Genomic DNA, 6046 nt, shown 5'->3' on the forward strand with positions numbered 1-6046 from the left:
CATCATATGCTGTGACCTTCAGAAACTGTTGATTCTGGAAGTCTGGACAAAAATATTTCACACCTGGAAGACTCTGAATGTCCTTGCTGTTTTCATGTTTATGTTCATATAATGCAGAGATTCCTAAACTTTTTTGTCAGACAAACCCCTTTGACATAAAATATTTACTGAAATATCTCTGAGAAAGTTAATATTTCAATAATTTAACAATACATATATCAATATGGTACATTTAATTTAAGTTTAAATAACAGGGTTCGTACAAGGTGCTTAAAGTACTTGAAGTACTTGTTTGACTTTTTAACATTTAAGGACTGGAAACACCTTGAAAATGGTAATATTCCTGAAGAGGTATTTAAAAGTGCTTAAATTATTGAACAGACAATGTATCTATGAAGTAAGTGTTTAATGTTTTCAGTAAACACATTTTCACGCACAATTCAATAATTAAAAACGTCATACACTGTAAAAAGAAATTTGTTGAGTTAACTTAAAATAATTTGTTACCTGGCTGCCTTAAAATTTTTAAGTTCAGTCAATTTAAAAAAAGTTTAGTCAACTTGAAATGTTAAGTTGTACTAAGTGACAACTTAGATATTTGAGTCAATTCAACTTAAAATTTGAAGGCAGCTAGATAACTTACCCAGCATTTAAGGTTAACAATCCAATTTTGTTAAGTCAACTCAAATATCTAAAAATTCACTTAGTACAACTTAACATTTCATGTTGACTAAACTTGAGTTGATTGAACTTAAAATTTTAAGACAGCATGGTAACAAATTATTTTAAGTTGACTCAACAAATTGTGTTTTTTCTTTGCTTATTTTTAGTGAGCTAAGCCAGTAGTAGAGAACAATGTCGTGTAAACATGACTGAAGACACGAAAAGATGAACAGATGAACCGAGTCATGTACGCTGGGACCGCTCCGTTTTATTCAAAATCGTGACTTCGATCATTCAGTTCAAGCGGTTCACTAACAAAACCCAGATCAAACTAAAAGAACCATTAATTTTCAAATTTCAAAACTGCTTGCAATGATTTTAAAAAAGCACACATAGTACTAATAAGTAAGGACTAATACGTATACATAGGGGTGTAACGATGTATTCGTACCGAACTGTCACGGTACGGGTGTCTCGGTTCGGTGCATGAGGCCTTACAACGAAAGAGTTAATTCACCCTCAATCCAGAAGAGGCCGCCCGCAGTAACGCAACTCTGTTTGATAACCGCCGGTAGAAGAACAGTGAATGCCAGGAGTGCGCACTTGAAAACAAAGTCCACTAGACAGTGATCATGTGCTGATTCTGAACGCTGATTCTCTCACTGACAAAGGAGTATAACGTTACTTTAAAGGATTGTGGATTCAACCGTCTGTGAAATGGAGCTTTGTACTCTTGTATACCTCTCTTATTCAGCACAAATCCAAATATTCCATAATATTTCCATATTTGCGATGCGAGTGAATTTCGAGGGGGGGCAGCGTTTCATTTCCAACTAGTTACATTTTTTAAATTATTTCTACAACCCATTCAAAACAATACGAAAGTGATTTCTACATTTATCCATTCAAAAGACTATTTTGAAAGTGATCTCAGTTCTGCATATAAATAATACCTGCAATGACTTTTAAAAATTCACCATAACAATTTGTGTCTATGGTTTGCTGTAAATAACAGATTTGCCATAATGCTGCAGACTGCAATTAAAATGGAAAGGATTGCGATAAACTAAGACAGGTCCTGCTTTTAATGATTATAAAAAGTTTGCAAAGACTGCATTTTTGTCAGTTTCATACATTTTATATTTTATACAAAAGTTAACATTAAAGTGACCTACAGTGACACTGTTGTCTGATTGTGCTATATTTCATCAATTAAAAAAATAATTCCAAACAAAGACAGGTGACAGCATCTGTAGTGATTATAAAGCACTGTATGCAAATGTGAAACTGAATTTATACAAATTGATTTTATATTTTCATTTTTAATTTTTTACAAAAGTTAAAATTTAGTGCATTAATCTTATAACACTGTTGTATGATTGTGCTATATTTCATCATGTCAAAATTATTTTCCAAACAAAGCCACTGCGCATGCAAAGATGAACTATAGTCTTTGACACAGCAGTCTGGTTTGTTTATTATTTTAATCTGAGTTTTAGAATGAATAATTAATAAAATTGATTTGGTCACAAAAGACTGACTGCCTATGCCACTTGCATAGGAGTCAAATTCACCTACTTTAAAACTAAAATAACAGACACTGATAGTTCAAAAAGACACCAAGTGTGAACATAGCCTTACTGTCTATATGAGGATTTATTACACACATTTATTCTGACATGTTATTTCACTGACAGAAGTTCAGCTGCAGTATTAATGTCATGAAGAGAAAAGAAGAGACTCTATAACATCTCACTGTTACTGATTTCATCATGCAGCTCAAAGCATTATGGGTAGAATCTCTCATCAATCTATTCTGATTCATCAACACAGTTTCACTGATGATCCAGAAAAAACATAAAACCCAGGATAGAGCGGCTGAGTGAATGTGGTCTGGACTGTGTGGATGAGGCTCATTGTGTCAGAGACGCTGTAGAAGGACAGAGTTCCTGCACTGTGATCCACAAACACTCCTATTCTACTGCTGATGGACTTTACAGGGAGATCAGTCCATATGTTATTGTGTCTGAATGAGTAACTGGAGGGAGAGCAGAACAAACTCCAGGACTGATCATTACGTCCAAACAAACACTCAACACCCCGTCCCTTCCTGCTGATGCTCTTATATGACACTGATATATACACACCAATATCTCCACTCCACTCAATCTCCCAGTAACAGCGTCCACACACACTCTCTCTACACAACACCTGAGGATAATACATCAAATCTGTCTGGATGATCAGGATACGACTGATCTGTGAAAGTGTAAGTAATCACTCTGTTGTTCTCAGACAGACGGAGGCGTTTATTCACTGTGTTCAGATCCAGAGTGAGCTGATGGGAATCTGATGGAGATAAAACACATCAGAATCAGGAATTATGAATCTGTTTGATGTTTTCATGTAGCTGAACTCTTCATGTTCAGTGTATCATCAGTGTGTCAGTACAGATGAGCAGATATCCTGTGCAAATCATCATTTACATCATCAATTATAAAACTCTTCTTTCACCTTCTACAGGAAGAACATGAACACACTCAGTGAGTTTTTCTGCTTGTTTTCTTACTGACTTACATTGTAGGAAGTCGTTCCTGGTCCTGGGAACAATGTTGGTGAATGTGACTGTGGAAATCAACAGACATGAACAGTGTGATTCTCATGATCCTGCATCCATTCCTAACACATTTCTAATATGATGTTCTCCATGATATGAGATGATGATGGACTCGTTTCTGAGAGCAGATGAATCTCCAGGACTTTACCTCTGTCTGAGATCTTCTTGAGCTCCTCTTTGCAGAAATCCTCCAGTTTGTCTTTCAGCTGATGAACAGATTCTCTCAGACCATCAAAAGAGACGAGAGAACTGAAGGGATCGTCATTTATGTCTGTAGATTCAGGAGGTGCTGAGAGAGACTGGAAACTCTACAGAAAACAGAAATCAAAACTCATCAGCTCCACACTTCACCCAATAACCTGCACCAACATCAGATTTGACTTGACTGATCTTTAGTAACTCACCTCAATCCAGCACTTTCACAGCATCAGCTTCATTCTTCTCATATTCATTAAATCACATTAGAGCTACAGATTCTAGTATTTGACACTTACACTCTATGTGAACTTTCTAGGAAATGGTTTGATGATAAAACAACTGCTAAGAACATAAATGTCCATCTAACAGCTCAAACACATCAATGGAGTCTCATTGTAGGGTTGAGTAGATTTGCTCAGGAAAAGCAGCTCAAAGGCTACGACTAGATTGACCATTATTTATAACTTTAGAGACACTGAAACTTCATAAGGACCCTTAAGACACACTCAGGTTTTGTTTGGGTACACATTGCCATTTGTAAGCAGTGTCTCTTTCAGAAGAAGATGATCAGATGAGAGTCTGACTGATGATTATATAATAAGACACTGATGAAATGTTTCTCTGTGAGTCTCCTGTCACAGCAGGATGTGTCTCAAGTCCACTATGATGGTGTTCTTCTAGATCTGTGTTACCTGCAGGAACTGGATGTGATCCTGTGTGTGTGAAAGCTGCTCCAGTTCAGCGTCTCTCCTCCTCAGATCATTGATCTCCTGCTCCAGTCGCTCCAGTCGTCCTTCAGCTCGACTCACCGCTCGCTTTTCCTGATCTCTGATCATCTGTATCAGCTCAGAGCGGCTTCTCTCAATGGAGCGGATGAGCTCAGTAAAGATCCTCTCACTGTCCTCCACTGCTGTCTGTGCAGAGCGCTGTTAGGACACACAGTGATTCAGGCTTCAGTGGGACTGAAAGAGACAAGAGAGTCTGAACTGAGACTGAGACAAACTTCTCTTCTTCTCCAGACTCACCTTATGAGACTCCACAGCCTCTCTCAGCTGCTGAAGATCTTTCTCTCTCTGCTGGATTCTCTGCTGGAACGTCTTCTGCGTCTCCTTCAGCTGCTTCTGCAGGACAAACAGATGATAGTGAATGTCACAGAAAACTACTGGCACTAAATCATCATGTGAACAGATGAATCCAGTAAAAGTGGAGCTGATAACTAAACTCCAGAAGTGATGATCAGTTACAAACATCAGACATGAATTATCATGAAGATTAAGGCCTGTTTCTCAGCACAAGTGTAAGTATTATAAAAGTTAAACTGACACAGATGTAGTGTTTCACACTGACAGTGTTTCTGTGTTCTGTGTAATTAAGCTGCAGCTCTACACAGAAAATAAACAGACTATTGAATCACTGCACTGAGTATTAACTTGATCTCTAGTTTTAAATACCTGTTTCTCTGTCCTCTGTGCTGCAGCTGATACAGTGTCGTGGTTTTTATGTTCATAATCGTACACAGCACACATATACATTCCTGATCAGTGCGACAGAAAAGCTCAAGGATCTTCTCATGTTTCTGGCAGATCATCTCCTGCAGTCGTCCAGTGGCATCAGTCAAATTGTGTCTCTTTCCTTTAAACAAACTCTCATGTTGTTCAAGGTGATTCTGACAGTAAGAGTTCAGACACATCAGACAGGACTTGACGGCTTTGTATTTTCTTCCAGTACAGACGTCACACTGCACATCTCCAGCTCCAGCGTAACAGTCAGCAGGAAGTTTGGTCTTCTTCAGTTTCTCCACCACTTCAGCCAGCATGGTGTTTCTAGCTAAAGCAGGTCTTGGACTGAAGGTCTGTCTGCACTGAGGGCAGCTGTAGACTCTCATCTGATCCTCCTGATCCCAGCAGTCTGTAATACAGATCTTACAGTAACTGTGTCCACAGGGAATGGCCACTGGATCCTTCAGGAGATCCAGACACACTGCACACAAGAACTCATCCTGAGAAATTCTGGCTTCTGCCATTTTCCTGCATGAATACAGAGACACAAACACACAACAGCTCAACTACACTTCAGTTTCTCTTTCCCTGAACTCACATAATTCTTGTTTCCTGGTTCTGTGTTTGAGTCACATGAGTAAAACAGGCGTGTCTGGAGCACACACACATTCTTGCATAAAGTGCCTTGTGAAAGCCCTTAAATTGGTCATGTTTATTGTTGCAGCCTTATGTTAAACTGCTTTAAATTACTTTTTTTTTTACCACTTCAATCTACAGTCCATACACCATAATGGCAAAATAAAAAAAAAAAACAGGTTTTTATTTAAACAAATTATTGCATAAGTATTCATACCCTTATGTGGGACACTTGAAATTTCGCTCAGGAGACTTCATATCGCTTGCAGATGTTACTACACTTCGAAGTTAACCTGTGGCAAATTCAGTTGAATGCGTATGATTTGGAAAGGCACACTTGCCTTAATAAAAGGTTTAACAGCTGAAAATGCATATCAGAGCAAAAACCAAGCCCTGATTAAAAAAAAAAAAAAAAAAAAAAAAAAAACGCTGC

General features: G+C 38.0%; 1 pseudogene; it reads right to left on the bottom strand.

Annotated features, from left to right (window-relative positions):
• Positions 1-2280: 2280 nt before the first annotated feature.
• LOC127159628 (tripartite motif-containing protein 16-like) lies at positions 2281-5592 on the bottom strand (annotated as a pseudogene).
• Positions 5593-6046: the final 454 nt, after the last annotated feature.

This window comes from Labeo rohita, unplaced genomic scaffold, assembly GCF_022985175.1.
Source record: "Labeo rohita strain BAU-BD-2019 unplaced genomic scaffold, IGBB_LRoh.1.0 scaffold_2378, whole genome shotgun sequence".
In the NCBI taxonomy this organism is placed as follows: Eukaryota; Metazoa; Chordata; class Actinopteri; order Cypriniformes; family Cyprinidae; genus Labeo; species Labeo rohita.